At 46.8% G+C, this 25,509-nt stretch overlaps 1 protein-coding gene across 2 annotated transcripts in view; it reads right to left on the bottom strand.

The window, feature by feature from the left end:
• LOC143923640 (sulfotransferase 1C1-like) overlaps nt 1–23,900 on the bottom strand; it is a 61,104-nt gene extending 37,204 nt beyond the window's left edge. Inside the window, exons 1-2 of one of the 2 annotated variants that reach the window (XM_077447448.1) lie at nt 23,775–23,900; nt 12,619–12,704 (exon numbers count right to left, since the gene is read on the bottom strand). The gene's annotated coding sequence lies outside the window, so the exon portion shown is untranslated. The remainder of the gene's footprint in view (nt 1–12,618; nt 12,705–23,774) is intronic. The other variant, XM_077447449.1, reaches the window with a different exon arrangement.
• Nucleotides 23,901–25,509: the final 1,609 nt, after the last annotated feature.

Raw genomic sequence — 25,509 nt, 5'->3', positions numbered from 1 at the left:
TCAGAGGGCTCCGCGGGCCACTGGTTGGGCACCCTTGATTTACAGCTTACAGTATGATAGCATGATCAGTAAGGCTGCATTCAAAGCTGTGTGAGCACGTGAAAAAGAGGAAAGCACTGGTTGGTGATGTCACAAGGGGGCGGTGCCATCATGTGACGTCGCCAGGTAGCTCCACCCCTTACCTATTTAGGAACTGTTATATGGCAGAACAGACAATCATCGTGGAGCCTTCATCGCGGGCAGAGCTTTTGTTTTCTAGGTCCGGCGCTGCGGCAAGCATGTTGATTGGTGATGAATGGACATCGCGGGACACTGTATTTTCATTTTTAATAAAGGAATTATGAAAAACTGTTTTTTATTTCTTTCTGACACTTTTTTTGGTGCATGAGTAGGAGTACAATGTACCCCATACTTATTCACCCCCTTGTTAACCTCCCTAATTATGTATGATTTTTTTGATTTTTTTTTATAATCTTTATTTTATTTCAGCATTGTATAAGAACAGATCAAGGGTAAAGGAACAAAAAACTGTCAGTTAAAATAACCCACAAAAATGGCCTGGTCTTCCGGAGGTCAAGTGGTTAAAGGCAATCCAAATGTGGGACCTAGACACACATTTTTGCACTGGTCAAACCATACAACAAATGTGCCCAAACCTGTGATTAAAAAAAAAAAACACATGAAGCTCAATGCCACAAAGGTACATAAGCGTTTGTCACTCGTTTACAGACAGTAAAACTTGGAGAATTCACCTCTGAATCCCGGGCAGTCGCTTGCGGAGTCCCTCAAGGATCGCCTTTGTCGCCAGTCCTCTTCAACATATACATCCGCCCACTCCTCCAAATCATCAGAGTTTCAAACCTCTGCTTCCACTCGTACGCTGACGACACACAACTTTACTTCCATATCACCGGACAAAGAGACCATTACCAACAACTAGAAAATTGCCTCAATTTAATAGAAGACTGGAAGACCACCAACTCGCTCAAACTCAACGAATCAAAAACATAGCTTCTCATCTTACACTCAAACCATAACTCCGTAACCAAGTCCTCCTGGACACCACTCGCCATCTTTGGGCAAACCATCTCCCCAAAGACCAAGGTGAAGAGTCTCGGGGTAATTTTGGACTCACAAATGTCAATGGATGCACAAATAGGAGCAGTAGTTAGTGGTGCTCACCATCTGCTACGCTAGCTACGCAGACTAATCCCATTCATCCCACAGAAGGACAAAGCAGTGGTAGTTGGAACAGTCATTAATTCACGACTGGACTACGCAAACTCACTATATATAGGATTACCCCAATATCAACTTGCGCGATTACCACTTATCCAAAACACAGCGGCAAGGCTGATAACAGGAAAAAATCAATCTCCCCTCCCTGAGGAGCCTACATTGGCTAACCGTAAAGAATCGGATCACATTCAAGACCCTCTGCCTCACCCCCAAATGCGTGCATAGAGACGCTCCTCAATACCTAATTGAGAAAATAAATCATTACACACCGCTGTCTACGATCATCTAACAAAAATCTCCTCCTCGTTCCCAAAGCACGGTATAAATCGAAGGGGGATTGGAGATTCGTTGTCCACGGACCTCGGCTATGGAATGCTCTACCAACCAACATCCGCCTGGAAGAAAACCACCAGGCCTTTAGGAAAAAACTCAAGACCTTCCTCTTCTAGCTGATGTCAACTAAGCTCTTCACAGCGCCTTGAGGCGATTCAGTTCGCGTTGTGCACTTTACAAATATTTTCATTCATTAATTCACCACTGAAATTAATGGGCTGCCCTATGCATGTAGTGCAAAAACGTGCACAAAATGTGTGTTCACAGAAAACAATAGGGCTTGATTTACAATAACTGAAGTGCGCATAATCTGATGCAGCTGTGCATGGTAGCCAGTCAGCTTCTAACTTCAGTTTGTTCAATTAAGCTTTGACAAAAAAAAAAAAAACCCCGGAAGCGGATTGGCTTCCATGCACAGTTGCACCAGATTTTTCACTCTCCAGTTTTAGTAAATCAACCCCCAATATGTTAACATAGCTCAAGGCTAGGTCCACACATTGCATTAGGGCAGCCCATTAAAATAAATGGGCTGCCGTATGTATGCAGTGCAAAACTGCGTGAAAAGAACGTGTGCTAAAAAAGTGTGTTCATGAAACACTAGGTGTGAACCTGTCCTATGGAAATGAATGTGCTGTCTGACACGTGTAGAGCAAAAAATGTGTGAAAATGCTTATAACCAAAAAACACTCACAAAAACTCTTGTTTACGAAACTCTAGGAGTGAGCCGAGTGTTTTGTGAATGCTCGTTTTCCTCTTGTGTTTTTTGTGTGCGTGTTTTTGCACTACATACATAGGGAAGCTCATTCATTTCAAAGGGCTGTCCTACATGTGACAAACAGGCGACGGTAGCTCATCTACCTTTTTGTGGGGGGCATTGAGCTCTGCATGATTTCTAACCATGCATTTTAGCATGATCTACATTTTGGTGCCATTAACAATAAATGGCACCAAAAGCGCAATATGTGTTTTGCACACATTCACAAAATACCGATGGCGCGTACACACGATCGGAATTCCGGCCAGAAAAAGACAGATGAGAGCTTTTCATCGGAAAATGCGACCGTGTGTATGCTCCATCGGAATTTAGCTGTCTGAATTTCCGCCAGCCAAAAATTGATAACATGTTCTCAATTTTATTGACGGAAAACCTTTCTATCGGTAATTCCGATCATGTGTATGCAGTTCCAACACGCCAAAAATCACGCATCCTCAGATTCAACTACGAGACAGAAGCTATTGGCTACTGGCTATTGAACTTCCTTTTTCTAGTCACGTCGTACGTGTTGTACGTCACCGCGTTATAAATGATCGGAATTTGATGTGACCGTGTGTAGGCAAGACAGCTTGAGTCGAATTCCATTGGGAAAACCGTCAGAGCTTTTTCCGACGAGAATTCCGATTGTGTGTACGCGGCATTAGGTGTGAATGCAGACTAAAGCTGGCCATAGATGGTGTGATTTTCTTTCCGGCAGCCCACAGGTTACAGGAAAGAAAATCACTTGATTACCACCCGCAGAGCTATTGTGGTGGGTTGGGGCACAGGGAGGGGAGGGAAGCCGTCCCTGCCAAGAGAACACACAGTGCTTATTTCTAGCAGGTCTATAGCCACTGGCAATAATCACCTGAAAATTTTGACATACTGGTTGATCGATCAAACAACTTGGGTACAATCAGCCTGCCCACACATGGTTTCGAATCTCGGCCGGTCCCTGCAGAACCAGCCGAGTTCCGAACTGCCTTGTCAGAATGTTTATACTGAAATATTCAAATAGTATTGTAATTATGAAAATATGCAAATCTTTGATTTGGGAGATTTACAATTTTCTAACAATACCAACAAGAAATTCAAGTTTGTTTATCCGTGCTATTTTGAAGACGAGTGATACAAATGATGTTGCTTAAAAATATATATTTCTAAAATACAGTGCAAAATAATATCAGGTATATTTTGTGATTAAAACAAATAAATGGATATACCAATGTATACTTCTACATATCAGATAAATGATGAAACAGATAATACTTGTACATTTTGAGACTTGGAACTTCTTGTGAATAACTTCCGTGACTGCACGGGCCTATGTAAACAGTCTGTTATCTTAAACCATGTGATGTGATCTCTCTCAAACAAACTTTCTTATGCTCTTAAATGCACAAACAAAATTGTTAGGCTCGGTTCACACAGGGGCGGCACGACTTGCAGCGCGACTCACAGACGCGACCTGCAAACGACTTCAGCGGCGACTTGCAAAACGACTTCTGTATAGAAGTCAATGCAAGTCGCCTGAAGTCCGCCCAAAAGTAGTACAGGAACCTTTTTTCTAAGTCGGAGCGACTTGAGTCGCTCCTATTAGAACGGTTCCATAGTACAGAACGAAGCGCGACTTGTCAGGCGGCTAAGTCACCTGGACAAGTCGCCCCTGTGTGAACGGAGCCTTATATTGTGCACCGCTTGATAATTTGATCAAGGCTTCTGTTAAATTTAGAATGAATCTATTTTTAAACACATATCGTGACAAAACCATTATGCAGACTTTGGTCTTAGCGTTGTAGAGACAGACAACAAATGTGCATGTCTATTAATTGGAGTATAATTATATCATGTTGCAGGTAGACTTAACACAACTCCAAATGCTAGGCCACAATATTAAATGGTTCTGTTTTGTATATGTCAAAACAACTCAATTACCTAAAAAAGGTATAATATGGAAAGACCAATACTTTACCAAAATTCGAAGCCCTTGTACACATGGTCGGACATTCCGACGGACAATGTCCAATCGGACCGTGTTATCGGATAATCCAACAGTGTGTGGGCTCCATCTGACTTTTTCCGTCGGAATATCCGTCGGACAAAGTTTTAGAGCTGGGCTATAAAACTTTCCGACAACATGATCCAATCGGACTTTGTCAGATTGTGTGTAGAGAATTTCCGATCGGTTAAAGTGCCACGCATGCTCAGATCAAATTCCTAGACCAAAGCTATTGGCTACTAGCCTGAACGTAGTCCTGTCATAACTAAAAAACGTCATCACGTTACGTGCGATCAGATTTTCCGACAACTTTGTCCGACCGTGTGTATGCAACACAAGCTTCGGACAAAATACGTCGGACAAAATACGATGGATTTTGTTGTCGGAATGTCCGACCGTGTGTACAAGAAGTCTGTCATTTTGAGAAGCATCAGAAGCATTATCTCCCCACATCTCTCGGTCTTTCAGGGAGCTACAGCAAGCTCCCTGGAGAACTTTCCTTCAGGCTCTATAGAGATGGAACCGTCCAGCCATCTCCCGATCTCTCTCCCATCAGCCTCTCTTTCTTCCCATCAGACCTCTCTCTCCCATCAGCCTCCAGATCTGTGGTCTGTAGCTACTTTTATCCCACCCTAAAAGTGGGTGTGTATTTCATTTATTATAATTTCATGATGTCATATGACCATAATGTTTCCACATCACCATGACAACATGCATGGCACAATGTGTGCCATCTTGGATTCTATTTTCCCCTCTAGGGGGCAGTTTTGTATCAGAAATCACCTTAAATGGGTTTACTTCCTCTTTCATTCCCTGCAAAGGTAAAACATAATGGACTACTATGCATCGTATAGTAGTCCATTATATGTCACTTACCTGACACAGGAGCCAGCTAGGTCACCGCTGTCCCCTGTAGTCCGGCGCATCCATCTTCTCGGTGGGTCTCGCAGCTCCGCCGCTGTCATTCAGCGAAGCCGCGATGACGTCTCTTCCGCGCATGCGCACGGGAGCCGCTCAGTGCGCCTGCGCGCCGCTGTCTGCGGCGCATGCGCCATAGACAGCGGTGCCTGTCTTCGGGGCAAATATCTCCTAAACCGTATAGGTTTAGGAGATATTTCTTGGACCTACAGGTAAGCCTTAATCTAGGCTTACCTGTAGGTCAAAGTGTGTTGTAAGGGTTTACAACCACTTTAAAGACAATGAACTAAAATTAACCTCTAAAAAGAACAACTCCTTAACAAGATGGCTTTGGTTCTGCTCAAAGCATCCATGAAAATATACATAATAGAAACATATGAAAAATTATACAATATGTGACTTTATATATATATATATATATGTTGAAAGGCCAGTATGGTGGCCTGTATTTATGGGAGGAGCCCGGAGGAGTAATTGATCAGCCCGTTCAGCTGTGTTCCTTATCAGCCAGCACGGTGGCCGGAATTTGGGAGGAGCCCGGAGGGGTATTTAATCAGCTCCTTCTGCTGTGTTCCTTGTCGGTTCCTGTGTGCAATACTAGCTACGCCACAGATCTAGGGCCGACTATTCGAGACCGTTCGATAGAATGAGTGCAGTGTTCGTGAGTTCCGTCTTCATTGAAGTCCTGTCTTCATCCTCGTGTTACAGTCGGTTTTGCCGTCGTGAGCGTTCGTGTATTGTCTGAGGCGTGACACTCGAAAACTTGTCGGTATCGTGCAACGCATCTGGTTCGGCGGTCACGGGTAGGGCTTCGGCTCCCATTTCTCATTTCATGTTATTCATGTCACTAAACTGTGATCTGTTGTTCTCACGAACCACTCACTGAAATATCACCTTCGTATTTTTCCGATATCGTTCACGCGTTCGTTACCTCTAAACATTTGTGCTCCTCGCTTCTCGAAAGAAGTCGTGGTCATCCGTTCGTGACACCATATCGAGCATTTCATTTCACAAACCCGATATACCGACCAAATCACTGGTCTCTACTGAAACGTCCGAATCGTTCGGTTCATTTCGAAATTCCCAATCAGAGGTTCTAAATTTTAATTAACCGGCTCATTTTAATCATTGCATTTCATTTCATTCTTCTCGAAAGAAGTCGTGGTCACTCATTCATGACACCACATCAAGCGTTTCATTTTTCAAACCTTCCGCATACCGACCAAATCACGGGTCCCTACGTCCGAATCGTTCGGATCATTTCGAAAATTCCCATACAGACGTCCTAAATTCTAAACTAACCGGAGAGTTTCAATCATTTCAATCATTTCGATCATTTCTATCATTTCAATCATTTTCGATCATTTCAATCATTTCATTTCATTTCAGTCACGAGTCGCGCTCCGATTCGAATCTAGTCGCATCTCCGATGCACCGATTCGCTCCGGTGTGCCCCAGTTGTCGGCCTCATTTCAATACATGCTCCAGGGACAGAATCATTCGCAGGTTCAGCCACGGTTTTCGATTCTTGTCTTTGTCATGGCATATCATTTTGTTTCACCTATCACGCTCCGACACGAATAGTCACACCTGTGCACTAATTCGTCTCGGCGTGCCCCAGGACTGGCCTCATTTCAGTACATGCTCCAGAGACAGGGTTCACCGTTGATTCTTGAGCGCAGTCGTTGATCCCTGTCTTTGTCATGGGTATCATTTCGTTTCACCTATCACGCTCCGACACGAATAGTCACACCTGTGCACTAATTCGTCTCGGCGTGCCCCAGGACTGGCCTCATTTCAGTACATGCTCCAGAGACAGGGTTCACCGTTGATTCTTGAGCGCAGTCGTTGATCCCTGTCTTTGTCATGGGTATCATTTCGTTTCACCTATCACGCTCCGACACGAGTAGTCACACCTGTGCACTAATTCGTCTCGGCGTGCCCCAGGACTGGCCTCATTTCAGTACATGCTCCAGAGACAGGGTTCACCGTTGATTCTTGAGCGCAGTCGTTGATCCCTGTCTTTGTCATGGGTATCATTTCGTTTCACCTATCACGCTCCGACACGAATAGTCACACCTATGTTCTAATTCGTCTCGGCGTGCCCCAGGACTGGCCTCATTTCAGTACATGCTCCATAGTCCGTTTCGTGCTCAGTCGCAAAGTTACGGCATGGCGATTCGGGCCTCTGTCATGGCGGATTCACTCATTTCACTCATTTCACTGTCACCTCCTGCACCTCGGTTCAAACCCAGTTGTTTTACAAATTCGGGTTCTGGACGGGGGGCCATGCTCATTTGGCCTCATTTCACTAATTGCCTCATTTCAGTACATGCTCCAGAGTCCGGCTCGCTGTCAGTGGCGCCTGTGACACGACCGAGCTGCGCTTCTGCCATGGCAGGTTCTCATCAAAGGCAACATTTCATTGATGTTTGTTCATCTCATTTCATTTCATTTCATTTCAAAAAAGGAAAAAAAAAAGGGGGGGAAAAGGGAAGAAATAATAATAATGGGAAAAAAAAGGGAAAAAAATAAAAAATATATATATATCTTAAAAAAAAAAAAAAACATTTCATTGTGTTTGTTTGTCTCATTTCATTTTTATGTCATTTCATTTCATTTCAAAGCTCACCACTCCCATTAGGAGTCACCATTTGGCCAGTTGTCTACGACAGGTATGGAATCCTCAACTGGTTTTTGCCTTTGTGTTTACAGGTCAGTCAAGTCCAGCAGCACCCTCCATGCACTGATTCATCTAGGCATACCCCAGGTGTCTTGACCTCATTTCGTTCTGTGCTCCGCAGTTCCAACTCATCAAGTTGGAACATACTAATTCTTGTCTATATCATGGCAAACATTTCATTTATTTCATTCCACATATTCATCGCTTACCAACTCAAATCACTCAAACCAGCAACGCATTAATCCGCACCCGTCTTTTCAGCCTTATGGGTATAACTCAACAATTCATATCGGATTCATTGTCATCTACTCCACGATCGTTTGGGTCGGATTTATCACATAACCAAATTCATAGGATTAATTTCACACCTACATCCGGTTCATATCGGATTCATTTCGCACGCATCCAAGTACTACTCTGTACAAGCTTGTTGCTAGCACGCATCCAATCACAAACATCCTGCAGTCACCACAAGCACACCCAGGCATAACTCCCTGCAATCATGGCAGACTCACATCCAAGCATAAACTTCTTGCAATCGTTGCAAACACGCATCCAAGCATAGACTTCTTGCAATAGTTGCTAGCACACATCCTAGCATGAACTTTGCAGTTGTCGCTAGCAAGCCCCAGGCACGAACCTAGTACTATCCTTGCTGGCAGGCAGTTCTGGCTGGCTCAGTGCGTTGCTGGGTAAGGCCTGGATATCTTCCTAACGTACGTAGTATAACGGGGTGCTATATTGTAGGTAGGTTGATCCAGGGAGAAATCTGATCGCCGCTCGAGGGGTCAGGAAGGAATTTTTTCCCCTACTGTAGCTAATTAGAGCATGCTCTGCGGGGGTTTTTTGCCTTCCTCTGGATCAGCTGTGGGGATAGCATTGGGTGTGTCGGGTTGTGCAATGTTGTTCGTCTAAATTGTTGATTTTGTCGTGGGCTGGGTGGACTTTGTCTTTTCAACCTAGCTAACTACGCATCCTAGCATAACTTCTTGCATTCGTAGCAAGCACGCATCTTGGCATAACTTATTCAGCCTTTTCAGGTCATACTGCTCATAGCCCTGTGTCCGGATGTCTGCGACACCACCGAGTCCAGCCACCACAAACACATCTCCAGTGACGTAAACTCCCTTGCTATCATTGTGAGCACACATTTAAGCGCAACACTTGCTATCACGGCTAGGCGTGCAACTTAGCGTAACTTGTGATCGTTGCAAGCATTTTGTTGGCACTCAGCCACACATCATTTTCAGCGGTACTCATTTGGCCACTTAGCCCCGATGACTACGCCACTCGCCATCCCTGACGCTCATTTCTCCCGTTGGGCAGTTGAGTTCAGCTTCCGTCCTACACCAGAGGTCGAGTTGCCACACGCAGCTGGCTTCTTCTCGTAACACGGTCAGGCTGTATCTAGCCAGCACCCGACATTTCTATCCTTACAGGACCCCGGTGAGCCGTCTGTGATGGCCCATACAGTAAGATCCCCTCTAACGGGTATCCAGAAACATCTGCCCGTAGCCAACGCTAGACGCTTGCTCATCACAACTGCCATCTTTAGGGACATGTAGAACATCCTCGCACGCCAGTTTCCCCCTTGACAAGCTGTCCCTATCAGGTCAGTTTTTCAAACACTTCACCCACACACAGGGGTATACCTAGAAGCAGCTTCAGTCTGTTTCGGGTATGCTCAGTTCTGTAATATGGTCATTCCCCAGGGTTGGTCTTTATGTCATGCATCCTCGTCCTCCCCTCCCAGATTCAGGGCCCCTGTCAGACCCTTAATCTGGATGCCACGGATCTTTCAATATCAGAGGTTCCGTACTACGTAGATCGGTATATCATGTCTATACCGTCTATCTCGCCCCTATCACCCCAGCTAGTGACAGATGTAGCGACCATCACAGGCTTCGCTGCAATTTTTGGCCACCATCAGGCAACCAGCAGTGATTATTGTAAGATAGGTCTAAATCCCTAGCAGTCATGTCCTGCCTGGGCAGGCTGGTACAGCTGTCATTATAATTCAGTTTAAAGTTGACTATACGTTGTTCCTGGCCTAGAGCAATCTCGTAGCAGATGCGCTGTCGTATTTGACTGGAGCCAATCCAGTGTCAGCCATTGTCCTTGGTCGGTCTCACCTAAACCCCGGTTTAGTACAATATCTACAAACAGCGACCAGACTCGTAAACGTCTCACTTTCTCGCAACATGCTCAAACTACCAGACAGCCTGGAGGGCCTTCAGAAATTCCGGACACACCACTCCTATGAAACCTCCAACATCAGGCGGTTACTGGCCTTTCGTCATATTGTCATACCTAGCTGCCTATCCCATAACACTGTTCGGCGATACCTAGCCGGCAGGCAACATTTCTTGTCTTTGCCGGACCCCGCAAACCCTCTTTATTCATGTCCCACGCTGGTGGAACCATGCTTCGTGAAGTCCAGGAAATCCAACCGATGGTCGGTGACAAATGCTTACCCGAAACAGGGTATTCCGACCATCCTGACTATCCCCTCGTTTGTTCTCTCCCCTAGCATGGTCCTACAAGCAGCCAGGTGTTGGCCTACTACAGATACCTGTGATCTGGAAAGTTCACCTGCGGTAATCCAGCAGGCCGAGAGCTATGTAGATGCTACTTAGCCTGATACAAAGATCACTTCGTACTTCCCCTAGCGGTTTCAAAGAGCAGCAAGTAAGCTCCAACGTAGACATCCACTTTTACATAATCGGTAACAGCGGGTCCCCAGACATGTCATTGAATAGCTAGGCAGGTAGGAGTCTGCCTGCTTCACCCAGTACAGCCACAATCCTCAGGTGGTAATAGCTCAGGCATCTGTTAACTCACTCAGTGATCTAACTCAATCGATAAAGAACAATTCCCTACCAGTATGTTTTTGCCCCCTTATTTTGGTATACCGTACGTTAGACCAGGGCACACCTTCAGGTCTATGTCAAGTGGTGAGTTATGTTAACCCTGTTTGTCATCGTTATACGTATCGGACATAGGGCTCTGAACCATAAGTTGAAAGGCCAGTATGGTGGCCTGTATTTATGGGAGGAGCCCGGAGGAGTAATTGATCAGCCCGTTCAGCTGTGTTCCTTATCAGCCAGCACGGTGGCCGGAATTTGGGAGGAGCCCGGAGGGGTATTTAATCAGCTCATTCTGCTGTGTTCCTTGTCGGTTCCTGTGTGCAATACCCACCCTCCCATCCCCTTTTTAGGGCATTTCTCAAGGCATCATATTCCTCACAGAGTACTCATTTCACTTCATTTCATGTTCATTTCATTTAATCCTCATTTCTTATCTAGGGTATGCCCCCTTATTTTGGTATACCGTACGTTAGACCAGGGCACACCTTCAGGTCTATGTCAAGTGGTGAGTTATGTTAACCCTGTTTGTCATCGTTATACGTATCGGACATAGGGCTCTGAACCATAAATATATATATATATATATATATATATATATATATATATGAATATAAATTCTTTTAACCCCAAATGTTCTGACAGCCTATAGTTGACTTTAGTTGTAAAAACAGGGGTGGCTGGCTCTAGACATTTTTTTAGGGGGTGCTGTGCTTGGTGTTGGAAATTTAAGTGGAGTCTCTAATGGCGTGTACACACGACCAGACTTTTTGACAGCAAAGGTCCGACGGAATGAGTCCGTCCGACAATTAGATCGTGTGTGGGTTCCATTGGACCTTTGCTTGCCAAAAATCCGGCGGACTATAGAAATGGAACATGTTTTAAATTTTCCCACCAGAACTCCGCCGGACCGAGAAATCCGCTCGTCTGTATACTGGTCCAACGGACAAAAACCGACGCTAGGACAGCTATTGGCTACTTGCTATGAACTTCCTTATTCTAGTCCGGTCATACGTCATCACGTTCGAATCCGTCGGACTTTGGTGTGATTGTGTGTGGCCAAGTCTGTTCATTCAGAAAGTCAGTCGAAAGTCCGTCAGAAAGACCGTCGGACCAAGTCCCTCAAAAAGTCCAGTCATGTGTACGCAGCATAAGTCCTCAATCCTGAATCCGATGAACTAATCCAGTGATCCCCAAACTGTGGCCCTGAGGCCAGATTTGGCCCTTTGCTTGCCTTTAACAGGCCCTTGGGACGCTTTTCCTCCAACTGGCACCAATGATGGGCACCATTCTTCCCACTAACACCACCATTGGGGCCTTATTCCTCCCACTCATACAAGCATAGAGGCACCATTTGTCCCACTAAAATCAGTGATGGGGCACTATTCCTCTCACTAAAACTAGTGATGGGGCACTATTCCTCCCACTAAAATCAGTGATGGGGCACTATTCCTCCCACTAAAACTAGTGATGGGGCACTATTCTTCCACTAAAACTAGCGATGGGGCACTATTCCTCCCACTAAAACCAGTGATGGGGCACTATTCCTCCCACTAAAACCAGTGACGAGGGCATTGCTTACTCCCACTGATGCTGGGTCATTTTGTACTTCCACTGGCCACCGTCCAACTTCCACTAAAGCCTAAAGGACAGTAAACTGGCCCTTTGTTTACAAAGTTTAGAGACCCCTGTACTAATCAAACAACATAACGAGTAATGCTTAGTCCAGCAATGTTATATAGACACCATTTACAATGTAACAATTACACAGATTGTAACCCCTTTTTAAAATCTGAAGCTTAACTATTATCCTATAGTGCCCACTTACGTGTAATGTAAGGATGTCCCACACTATGCAGGCAACTGGATCCTGTAGAAATCTTCACTGCAGGGCTACGCTGTTCTCTTCTAGAGCTGGAATTAGAAAGTTCAGCATACAAGGGGTTAATGACTTCCTGATACTGGCTGGGCGGCTGTAAAACAAAAAGAAGCTCCTTGCTGAGGACCTTCCCCCTTCACTTCCATTGGGAAACGTTCTTTAACCACCTCAATACCGGGCCAGTTCTGACAATTCTCTCATACGCTTCTGCATTATCTGCATTTTTTTTTTCTAGAAAATTACTTTTAAAATATATATACACTATATTACCCAAAGTATAGGGACGCCTGCACATGAACTTTAACGGCACCACAGTCTTAGTATGTAGACTTCAATATGGAGTTGGCCCACCCTTTGCAGCTGAGATCGCCCTCCCCAAACAAAAATATACCACCAGCCGCCACTGATTCAAAGACAAAGGCAGCACGTAACTATAGCAATATTTGTAAAAGAAAAAATATAGGAACCAAACATACTGCTATAAATGAATGCAACATCTCAAATAAAGTCCATGGGGGTCACTAAACCACAATCCTGTCAAATAAAGCAGAAACCACATACAGTAACATAATTGGCTTCATGTAATCAGTCAGTGATTACATCCGACAGCTACCAGGGTACAGTTTTGGCAAGGAGGATACAAGTGCCCAGGGGCAGACTGACCATTCGGCCACTCGGGCACTGCCTGAGGGCCCTGAGTAGGGATGAGCTTCGTGTTCGAGTCGAACGTACGTTCGACTCGAACATTGGCTGTTCGTCCGTTCGGCGAAATCCGAACTCTTGGTCCGTTCGCGTCAAAATTCGTGTGGCGCGCGCGCACGCCCCACAATGCACTGCGATGGCGCAGTGCATTGCTGGCTCGTGATTGGCCAAGCATGCACTGTGACCCCGCATGCTTGGCCAATCGCAGCGCCAGCAGCGAGGAGAGCCATGATTGGCCACAGGCAGGATGCCTGTGGCCAATCATAGCTCAGGCTGTGTAGTGCACGCCCCACACTATATAAGGCCGCCATTGAGGCGGCCTCGTGTAGTGTGTTGGCATCTGAAGCAGTGGGTGTTCTGTGTACCTTCAACACAGTTACACACCAATCGTTTTTGGCTGATTTCCTATCTTGCTCTTGTGTAGTGGTTATTGTCTGCGTGCCCTGACCACAGTATACACCACTATATTCACCTCACCTATATAGCTAGTGATCTAGCTTTAATAATAGAGCTTGCAGTCAGTAGTGTTAGGAGATAGTGCGTGCTGTCTGCGTGCTCTGTACCCAGTACATACCGCTATAATCCACCTACATAGCTGTTCTCTATTTGAGCCCAATTGCCATCTGCAGGAGTTATTGGAAGTTGTGTGTGCTTCCAGCACAGCACAGTATACATCTGTATATACCCCTTTATCTCTGCTGTTTTCTGGTTATTGTCTGCGTGCCCTGACCGCAGTATACACCGTGATATTCACCTCACCTATATAGCTAGTGGTCCATCTTTAATAATAGAGCTTGCAGTCAGTAGTGTCAGGAGATAGTGCGTGCTGTCTGCGTGCTCTGTACCCAGTACATACCGCTATAATCCACCTACATAGCTGTTCTCTATTTGAGCCCAATTGCCATCTGCAGGAGTTATTGGAAGTTGTGTGTGCCTCCAGCACAGCACAGTATACATCTGTATATACCCCTTTATCTCTGCTGTTCTATAAAAAAGGCATCTGCAGGAGTTAGTGGGTGTTGTGTGCCTCCAGCACAATATAAACTACCCAACTACTGTTTTACCCAACTCCCTTCAGGCCATTACCATGTCTGGAAGGCCAGCAAGGAGAGGCAGACAGGCGTGAGCCGATAAAAGAGGGCAAGCAGGCTCTGTGTCTAGAGACAACAGTGCTGGTCGTGGACGCGGTGCATTGTCATCAGCACGTGGCCATGGGACATGCTTGTCCTTCTTTTCTGCAGCTGGACATGTTGAGCCGCAACATGCCAACGACTTGGTAGAGTGGATGACCAAGCCCTCTTCATCCTCCTCATCCTCTCTCACCCAGTCTCAGGGTAGTAGCAAAGCAGCTGCCAACGCATCGTCTTCCCTCCTCTCAATGTCATCATCAGTGACTCCTTCCCTAGACCCACCACGTCCTCCTAAGGAGTCTCCTGAACTCTTTGAGCACAGTGTTGGGTACATGCTCCAGGAGGATGCCCAGTGTTTGGTGGGCTCTGATGATGACACTCAGCTAGAGGAAGGCAGTAGCGTAAGCGCAGAGAGAGGGGATGCTCAAGAAGGACAGCAATCTGGCAGTCATGTTCCACAAGCTGCAGCATACTGCCAGGTTTGCTACAGCGATGAAGAGGGAGGGGATGATGAGGGCACTGACTCCACGTGGGTGCCTGGAAAGAGGGAGGAGGCACATGTCCAATGAGTCAGGATGCCCTCCGGGGGCCAGCTTAGGGGCAGCACACCGACTGAATCACACCGGAGAGCTCCGCCTGCGCAGAGCGCTTCCTCTGCGCGTTATTCTAAAAGTTCTTTGGTGTGGGCCTTTTTTGAGACGAGTGCATCAGATCGCACCGCTGCTATTTGCAACATATGTCTCAAGCGTATCTCACGTGGCCAAAACATCAGCCGCTTGGGCACCACATGCTTGACCAGACATATGTTGACCTGCCATGCAGCTCGTTGGCAAGCGTACCTCAAAGACCCACACCAAAGAACAAAGCGGACCTCTCCTTGCTCCTCATCAGCTGGCATCTCCAACCCCACTAGACCTTCAGTCCTCTCTGAAACCTGCTCTGAGAGGAATGAAGGTGTAGAATTAGGTGTGTCACAGCCAAGTGCTTCCGGGAACTCTGCTAGTGGTACATCCACGTCCGATTATAGCAGGCAAATGTCCCTGCCCCAGCTGCTGGACCGGCGGAAGAAGTTTACTCCCAGCCATCCACATGCCCAGCGATTGAATGCTAGCTTGGCTAAATTGCTAGCACTTCAACTGCTGCCTTTTCAGTTGGTAGACTCGGCCCCCTTCCGTGAGTTTGTACAATGTGTGGTTCCTCAGTGGCAGGTCCCCAAACGCCACTTTTTCTCATGGAAGGCGATTCCGGCTCTCTACCGGCATGTGGAAGGCAATGTCCTTGCCTCGCTGGACAGGGCGGTCAGCGGTAAGGTGCATATTACCGCTGACTCATGGTCCAGCAGGCATGGACAGGGACGTTACCTGTCTTTCACGGCCCATTGGGTCACTCTTCTGGCTGCTGGGAAGGATGCAGGACAAGGTGCAGTAGTGTTGGAGGTTGTTCCGCCACCACGCCTCCAAAATGCTACTATTGGTTGTGACACACCTCTCTCCTCCACCCCCCTCCTCTTCTTCTTCCTCCATGGCCTCTTCCAGTGCTCTGTCCTCAGAACCAGCGGTGCTCTGTAGGCGTTGCAGGGGCTACGCAAGTACGCAGGCAAAACTATGCCATGCCGTGCTTGCGCTGGTTTGTTTGGGGGACAGGAGCCACACTGGGGCGGATGTTTTGTCAGCTCTGCAGGGGCAGGCCGAGAGGTGGTTGACGCCACGCCAGCTTAATCCAGGAATGGTGGTTTTTGCGAAATGGCACCAACCTCCTCTCCGCCCTCCGACAGGGACAACTGACCCATGTGCCCTGTGTAGCTCACGTCCTTAACCTGGTGGTGCAGCGGTTCTTGGGCAGGTACCCTGGCTTACATGATGTCCTGAAGCAGGCCAGGAAAGTCTGTGTGCATTTCCGCCGATCATTTAATGCCTGTGCTCGGCTGGCTGAGCTCCAAAAGGAGTTGAACCTGCCCAAGAACCGCCTTATATGTGACATGCCCACCAGATGGAACTCAACATTGGCCATGCTGCAGCGGCTGCACACGCAGCAGAGGGCCATCAATGAGTACCTGTGCGACTACGGCACCAGGACAGGGTCAGGGGAGCTTGGTTTTTTCTCACCACGCCAGTGGGGCATGATCAGGGATGCATGCACTGTCCTGTCACCGTTTGAGGAGGCCACAAGGATGGTGAGCAGTGACAGTGCATGCATCAGTGACACTGTACCTCTTGTCCACCTCTTGGAGCATACGCTGCGTGGAATAATGGACAGGGCACTTGAGGCAGAACAGAGGCAGGAAGAGGAGGACTTCCTTGCCTCTCAAGGCCCCCTTTATCCAGACAGTGTTCCTGCTGTGCCACCCATCACACAGGAAGAGGATGAGGAGGAGGAAGAGGAGGAGGAGGATGATTGTGTCAGCATGGAGGTGGAGGCTGGCACTCAGCATCAGCATCAGCAGCAGCAGTCTTATAGGGATGATTTACAGTCCCAAGAAACACGTGGACTTGTATGTGGCTGGGAGGAGGTAGCTGCGGATCATGTTGTCCTTAGTGACCCAGAGGACTCCGGACCGAATGCCTCAGCTAACCTACGCTGCATGGCCTCCCTGATCCTGCAAAGCCTGCGGAAGGATCCTCGTATTCTTCGGATCAAGGAGAGGGACCATTACTGGCTGGCCACTCTCCTTGATCCACGGTACAAGGGTAAGGTTGCCGACCTTATCTTGCCATCGCAGAGGGAGCAGAGGATGAGACATCTCCGGGAGGCCTTGCAGAAAGCTCTGTGCAACGCGTTCCCAGAGACTGGGAGGTTACAAACTCCTGGTCCTGGACAACGTGTTGCTGAGGCATCGGTCAGAAGCAGCGGTGGAGAAGGTGGCCGTCTGACTGATGCTTTCAGACAATTTTTTAGTCCGCAGCCCCAAGGTATGAATGGTTCCAGCACCCATCGCCAGCGTCTAATTTACATGGTGCAGGAATACCTAGGGGCAAGGTCAGACTTGGACACCTTTCCCACCGAAAATCCTCTGGCTTACTGGGTCTTGAGGATGGATCACTGGCCAGAGCTTGCACAGTATGCAATTGAGCTACTGGCCTGTCCTGCATCCAGTGTTCTTTCGGAACGCACCTTCAGTGCTGCTGGTGGCTTTGTTACCGATCACAGGGTGCGCCTGTCCACCGAATCAGTTGATCGACTGACCTTCATCAAGATGAATCAGTCTTGGATCACCCACAGCTACCAAGCACCTGAAGCTGATGTAACCGAATAATTTTTTTTGAAATACCACATCCCTTCAAGACTGCCTATGCTGATGCTGAGTGACTGTCCTGTTATGTTGATTGTCTATCCTCTTCCTCCTCCGCTGATATGTTGGAAGAACATTTTTGGTTCTGGGTGATGCCAGCAGCCCAATTTTTCTGCCCCTGTTTAACAGGGGCGTTTAATTACAATTTTTGATGCAATGCTTTGCAGCAGGGCTAATTCCTGCAATAAACCTAGAGTATATGGCAGAGGTTGCAGTGTGATGGCACCAGCACCAGTGCCTAAGGCCCAATTTTTCTGCCCCTGTTTAACAGGGGCGTTTAAGTACAATTTTTGATGCAATGCTTTGCAGCAGGGCTAATTCCTGCAATAAACCTAGAGTATATGGCAGAGGTTGCAGTGTGATGGCACCAGCACCAGTGCCTAAGGCCCAATTTTTCTGCCCCTGTTTAACAGGGGCGTTTAAGTACAATTTTTGATGCAATGCTTTGCAGCAGGGCTAATTCCTGCAATAAAACTAGAGTATATGGCAGAGGTTGCAGTGTGATGGCACCAGCACCAGTGCCTAAGGCCCAATTTTTCTGCCCCTGTTTAACAGGGACATGTAATTACAATTCTTGATATAATATTTCACAGGAGGGCCCCTTCCTGTGCCCACCCAGAGTAACGGTGAGGACTTATATAGTGTTGTGGCACCAGCACCACAACCACCAAAGGTCAATTTTTCTACCACTGTTCAACAATGGCATTTAATTACAATTCTTGATATAATCGTTCACAGCAGGGCGCTCCAGCGCCCACCAAGAGTCACTTTGAGGGCTTACAATGTTGTGGCAAAACCAACACCTTGTTCCGCCATTTCTGCAGAGCATATAGGGCAGGCCCCTACTTTCAAACATCCAACTTACAAACATCAGACAGCAGCAAGTGAGATGAAAAAAGATGGACGACAAAACAAATTATACAGGGGTGATAACCCTTCCCTATGTTTTCCAAAAAGCTTAAAAATAGTTTTTTTGACTGGAGCTACACTTTAAAAATGTACCAGTTGAAAATTACAAACAGATTCAACTTAACACAACAAACCTACACAGTCCCTGTCTTGTTTGCACCGCCTGTATACTGCTGTTCTGAGTATATAGGGCCTGGGGGCCACACGCATTTCCTTTTTTTAATATGGGTACAGGGTTCCCCTTAATATGCGTACAAGACCCAAATAGGCTGGTAATGGGCAGGGAGGGCTACCCATGCCATTTTTCTGAATGATTTTCAACCATATTGCAGGAACCAGATATAACATTAAAACCGCAAGCAGTTTTAAATGGTGTTATTTCCGTTTAATGTCATTTTGTGCAGGGACTGTTCTAAACACGGGAAACACGTGGCACTTCACAGGCATACTACAGACACCCCCCAGGCACCATATTTAAAGGAATATTTCACTTTTTTTTTTCTCTTTAATTGTCATTAAAATCAGTGCTCCCGCCAAAACGGCCGTTTTTAAAACTTTTTTTTGCATTGACCCATGTCCCCTGAGGCAGGAGTCAGGTCCCCAAACCCTTTTTAGGACAATATCTTGCATATTAGCCGTTAAAATTATCACTTTCCATTTCGAACGTTCGAGTCCCATAGACTTCAATGGGGTTCTAACGTTTGTAACGAACGTGGGGTCCGTTCGAAAGTTCTGGTGCGAACCGAACCGGGGGGTGTTCGGCTCATCCCTAGCCCTGAGCCACTAGGGGGCTCCATCAGGGTTGCCAGCCTCAGTAAAACCAGGGACAGTATGTAAAAATCTGTGTTTTTTTTACATCGGTCTCTGAAATGTCCCTTACCGACATCCTTTTGGTCTAAAAATCCCAAGATTATAGCTGCCCCACCTCTCCAGTACCTTCTCAGCCAATAGAAACATGTCTGTGTATACTGTGTGTACATGTATGTGTATACTGTGTGTGTGTATACTGTGTGGCCCCATAAACTCGGATTGCCTAGGGGCCCCATAATCTCCTATTGCCCAGGGACCCTATGAGTTGTCAGTCCACCCCTGCACGCGCCCTTTGATTTTGTGTCAGGCAGCACACTATGATATGCTATTGGGAAATGTTTAGTGTGGAGTTTTGGGATCTTATCTGCTCTGAAGTGAGTCTCTTGTAGAAATACCACCTGAGGTCTTTGCCTCCAAAGTTCAGCTAGACAACTGAACTGTTTTTCTGGGATATTTAAGCCCTTTACGTTCCAGGACACCAGTTTTAACATTTGTAGTGGAGTAGCAATGGGCTGCCAGTCCTCACCAGAATCCATAGGGTGGGTAGTGTGGGAAAAGGAGGGAAGAAAGGTCACAATAGGGGAACCAGGAAAAGGTAGGAAATAGAGGATAGAATAGAGAGAGAGAGAAAAAAAAAAGAGTGAACAAAAAAAAACGATATCTCCAAACAGAGAGCTACTTCCTATTTGAGCACTTCGGAGGTAGGGCCCCCAGAACGCCGTACCTCCCCAACAACTCCTCACCAAAGGCAGACCCTATGGGCACCGCATTACCATGTAAAGCTTTTCAGTAGGGAAGTAGATCAAGAGGACAAACTTATAGAATAAACATTAACTTTCCAGAATATCATGTATAATTATTAAGATGTAACATTTAGCAACAACTAGTTAACACAACCTTCAATGTGTTGCCTAGCAGGGCCAATCACTCCTAGAGCCAGAGCCCAATGTGAGTGTGACAAAGCTGCCGAAGATTCCAGTCCCGTCTTGAAAAAACCCTTGAGAAAAAGTAGTAGTGTCCATCCCCAGTCCATAGTGACGGGCCCGTCTATTTTCCGTGTGGGCCTCTCTACCAGGCCAGCCAATAGCTGGGTACCTTAAGTCCAAACAGAAGATATCAAGGGGTAATTCTCTGGGCCTGTGATCTCAGAGGCTGTGGCTTTCTGGTCGAGAAAATCCAGGGTCACCTCCAACAAGAGTCACTGTGCCCTTAAGCCAACAATAAATGGGGAAAACAAGAAGGTCGGTAACAAGCAACACTTACGTGTAAGGGAAGCCTCCCAGGTCTCGGGTAGTCTCTCACCTGAAAACAGAACTATTCAAAAAAAGCTCATGGTTCGTTGTCCTGGGGAGCTTGTGGTCTTCTGCGTTGAGTTTTGACGGTTGCATCAAGACCTCTGGGGTCTAGCTGAAAGGTTTTCTGCTGGGTTATCGTTGCTAATAGGTAGGACAAACGCCAGCCAGTTGGGTAACTGTAGGGAGGGCAATCCAAGAAACCTGAGGAAATCAGGGATGTCTGCGGGGTGCCGAAGGGTATATGAGCGGCCTTCTTTACGTGCAATCAGGTGGAGATGGCCCCCCCACTTGTAGGTGATCCCCTGTTCGTTGAATCTCTCAAGTAGGGGTTTCAAGCAGCAAAGGACGTCCCTGGGTCTGTCTTCAGTGGGACCCCTGGGACCCAGCGTTCTATGGACCCTGTCAATTGCCACAGGTGTCTCTGGTGGGTGCTCCAGGCAGTTGTTAAATATGGCTGTTAAAGTCGCCTTGAGGTCAATCTGTTGGGTTGCTTCCGGTAAACCGCGTATTCTTATATTGCGCCTGCGGTTGCCATTTTCCAGTTTGTCTATTGTGAGATATAATTGTGTGATCTGATCTGATACTTCTTCCTTGGTGATTTGTAGGTCGGAGACCTCTTTTTGGAGGGCTGAAGTGTCAGTTTCAAGTGAGGAGACTCGGGTGGTCACTTCCGTTACCTCCTGCCTGATCCCCGCAATCTCTCCACGCAGTGCCCCCTCAATTCTGGATGCCACCGAGTCCAAATCATCTCTGGTGGGTAACTTTTGCAGGAGTGCCCAGATTGCCTGATCATTACAGCGCAATTGAGAGGGCTCCTGTGAGGGCAATGTCTGAGAAACGACACCCATTGTGGCCTGCTTCTGCTACACAGGGGGCAGCGGTGTGCCTGGTAGGGAACTCTGGGAGGCCTGGGTGCCTCGTGGGCCCTACTGCATGTATCTGCTGTGCTCTCCTTCTGGACTGCCGATCGGTGTTAGGGATAGAGAGCTGGGGAAGCAGGGGGAGAGATCGCTAGGTGGGAAGAACAGAGGCATGTCATTGCAGTGATCGGATCTCTCACCTCTTCCCGCCAGCAATCTGGGCTCCGTTCTCGTTTCTGACGCCGGTGCCATCTTGGCTGGGTCTGGAGTTAAAGCCGGCGGCTGGATCGGCACCAGGAACCTCTCCAGTCGGGCCATGGAGATCCTGAAACAGTGGAACCACCTCTCCGGTTGTAGGTGTAATGCTGAGAAGCTGTAATATGGGGTAATTCTGTGCTAGGGAGTCGCTAGGGTGCCCCAGGAAGGTGTGACTTTACTCTTCCATGCCGAGACCACACCCCCCTACATTTTTTTTTACATTTATTTATTGAGTATGTTTTATAGCAGAAGGTAAAAAAATGCTTTTTTTTCATTGTTGGTTTATAGCGCAAAAAATAAAAACCACAGATGTGATCAAATACCACCAAAAGAAAGCTCTATTTGTGGGAAAAAAAGGACATCAGACGACCGTACAATTGACAGTTAAAATAACGCAGTCCCGTATCACAAAAAAAATGGCCTGGTCATGGGGGGGGGGGGGTAAACCTTGCAGAGCTGAAGTGGTTAAAGCGGAGTTCCGCCCATTTTTTTCATTTATTAGAAGTCAGCAGCTACAAAAAGTGTAGCTGTGGACTTTTAATAAACAGACACTCACCTGTCCCGTGGTCCAGTGATGCGGCCCCCCGAAGCCTCGCTCCTCTCTGCGCTGCCTTTATAGCAGGGATATGCAATTAGCGGACCTCCAGCTGTTGTAAAACTACAGGTCCCATCATGCCTCTGCCTCTGGGTGTCATGCTTGTGGCTGTCAGAGTCTTGCTATGTGTCATGGGACTTGTAGTTCTGCAACAGCTGGAGGTCCGCTAATTGCATATCCCTGCTTTATAGCAACTGTGGGCACCCGGCTCTGACAGCTTTACCGCTGCATGGCCCTTGCGCACACTGCGCATGCGCGAACAAGATATTTGGGGGGGGGGCACACCCTAAAAAATGCATAAAGATGGTGCTGCCATAAGACCATACAACAGAAAAAAAAATTTACAGCACACATCTGCAAAACTGACATTTACCTCCAGCAAGGCTTTTTTAAAAGCACCTAGACATTTTCAAAAAACATTATCAAAAAATATGGGGATTTGGTCACACCATATTGCGGTGCGCACCCCACTCCCTCAGTAAGTACCTCTCATTAGTGACCACCTGTGTCATGGGTGGAGACCTCATGTTCTCCCATATAGAGGAGTGTATGGCTCCCATGGTTCAGAGAAGCATCTCCCAGTCTATGGATGGTGTAGGACCCACTAATCATGGGGTACTTTGTCACAGTAAGTGGGCTTAAGCACCATATAGCAATATGGTGTGACCAAATCCCCATATTTTTTGATAATGTTTTTTGAAAATGTCTAAGTGTTTTAAAAAAAGCCTTGCTGGAGGTAAATGTCAGTTTTGCATGTGTGCGCTGTAATATTTTTGTTCTGCGCATGCGCGAGTCCCACTGCGCTCTGCTATTGGCCAGGGAATCTTCTGGGACCTGTGAAGTGTCCTAGAAGATTTCTGGCAGGGAGGGGCTGCCTAGGGCAAGAGGAGGAGTCACCTAGGTGGCCGAGAAGGGGAAGGAGGAAGTGGGACAGGAAGTCCCACTAAATAAAAGGTACCCCCCCCCCCCCCAAAAAAAAATAATTACATGCCAAATGTGGCATGTAAGGGGGGCGAGGAGTGTTTAAAGCGGAAGTTCCACTTTTGGGTGGAACTCCACTTTAAAGGAGGCTGATTAAACAGAACTTGTTCAATGCATACACATATGCCAAAATGTTATTACCCACACAATATTCCTAATTATTCCTATAATCATCAGTGCCAGCCTATCAGACACACATAAACCTCAGGACCAATGAATATCTTTTTTTTTAAATGATAACTATTATATATAGTTTTCTGCACACTTTGAGCCTACCTCAACGCAGAACTTCATAAACCAGTAGCTGTTGAAACGGTGAATCCTTTGGTGTTGTACAGTATAACATTGAGTATAAAGTGCAAGGGTCAGAAGTAAGCAGCAGTCCGGACGTGGGAGGAGGGCGGGGGAACAGCAAGCAAGAACAAGGGAGAGAGAGCAAGGAAGTGAGAAGGGGAGAGGGAGACAGAGAGAGGGAGAGAAAGTAATAATGTGTAGGAGAAAGAACAAAAGACCATAGAGTAGTATGCTAAAACCACGTGATTTATTAAAAGTAGATATATTCACAAAAGTTAGAGTAACACAGGAACTACACACCGCGCCAGAGATCAACAGCCGGTGTACAACACCATATACACCTGGCCTCACCCGGAGTGGTGGCCCCCAACTAGATGATTTCTGTGCTGCTCATCTCTTATTATTTGGCAATCATCACTGTTTGGTAAGGAAGCCGGCACATTTGTCTATGAGATGGTTTGGGATTTTGTACACGTGGACTTTCACATTTGGGCTTTTACGGTGCCTTGAAAAAGTATTCACACTCCTTGAAATTTTCCACATTTTGTCATGTTACAACCAAAAACGTAAATGTACTGTGTTGGTGTATCACATAAAATCCCAATAAAAAATGGCACATAATTGTGAAGTGGGAAAATGATAAATGGTTTTCCAAATGTTCTACAAATAAATATGTGAAAAGTGTGGGGAGCATTTGTATGGCGCCCCCCTGAGTCAATACTTTGTAGAACCGCCTTTCACTGCAATTACAGCTGCAAGTCTTTTTTGGGATGTCTCTACCAGCTTTGTACATCTAGAGAGGGACATTTTTGCCCATTCTTCTTTGCAAAATAGCTCAAGCTCTGTCAGATTGGATGGAGAGCTTCTGTGAACAGCAATTTTCAAGTCTTGCCACAGATTCTTAATTGGATTTAGGTCTAGACTTTGACTGGGCCATTCTAACACATGAATATGCTTTGATCTAAACCATTCCATTTGTCAGGGCTGGGCTCAGCCCTTCCTTCTCAAAGTTGGCTGCTCAGCTGTCAGCTAATTGCCAGCTCCTATCTCTCCACAGTGATTTACCTGTTGATGATATCCTGCTTGTCAGTCCTGCCTACTTAAGCCGTCCAGCCCAGATGATCTCTGCCTTCACCTTGGTCACATCTCTAGAGATGCTCTCCTGTGTTCCTGTTAAAGACTTGCTTGGCTGACATTCCTTCTCCAGATCCTGCTTGGTGTTCTACTACACTCATCTCCGGCTCCCTGACGTTTTGGCTTGTCTGACTATAAGTTCCAATTCCTGAACTCTGGCTATGTTTTGACTATGTTTACTCTGTTTACCTTTTTTTATTATTATTAAACAAGTGTGATTTAACTGTACTTCTGTCTCAGTCTGATTCATGGTTTCTGACATCATTGTAGCTCTGGCTGTATGTTTAGAGTCATTGTCCTGCTGGAAGGTGAACCTTCTCCCCAGTCTCAAGCCTTTCGCAGACTCTAATGCCACGTACACATGACCGGACTTTTTGAGGTTTTCTAGGTCCGACGGTCTTCCTGATGGACTTTTGGCAGGGATCTGATGGACTTTCTGAACGAAACGGACTTGGCCACACACGACTGGACTAAGCCCCTGTACACACAGTCGGAGAATCCGTCGGAATGTGTCCTATCGGACCGGTTTGTCGGATAATCCGACTGTGTGTGGTATGCATCGGACTGATTCCGTCAGAATATC

This window comes from Lithobates pipiens, unplaced genomic scaffold, assembly GCF_037356315.1.
Source record: "Lithobates pipiens isolate NorthernLeopardFrog02 unplaced genomic scaffold, aLitPip1_a1.2 Scaffold_22, whole genome shotgun sequence".
Lineage (NCBI taxonomy): Eukaryota > Metazoa > Chordata > Amphibia > Anura > Ranidae > Lithobates > Lithobates pipiens.
Note: the sequence above shows the minus strand (reverse complement) of the source record. Positions and strands in the feature narration are given on the sequence as shown.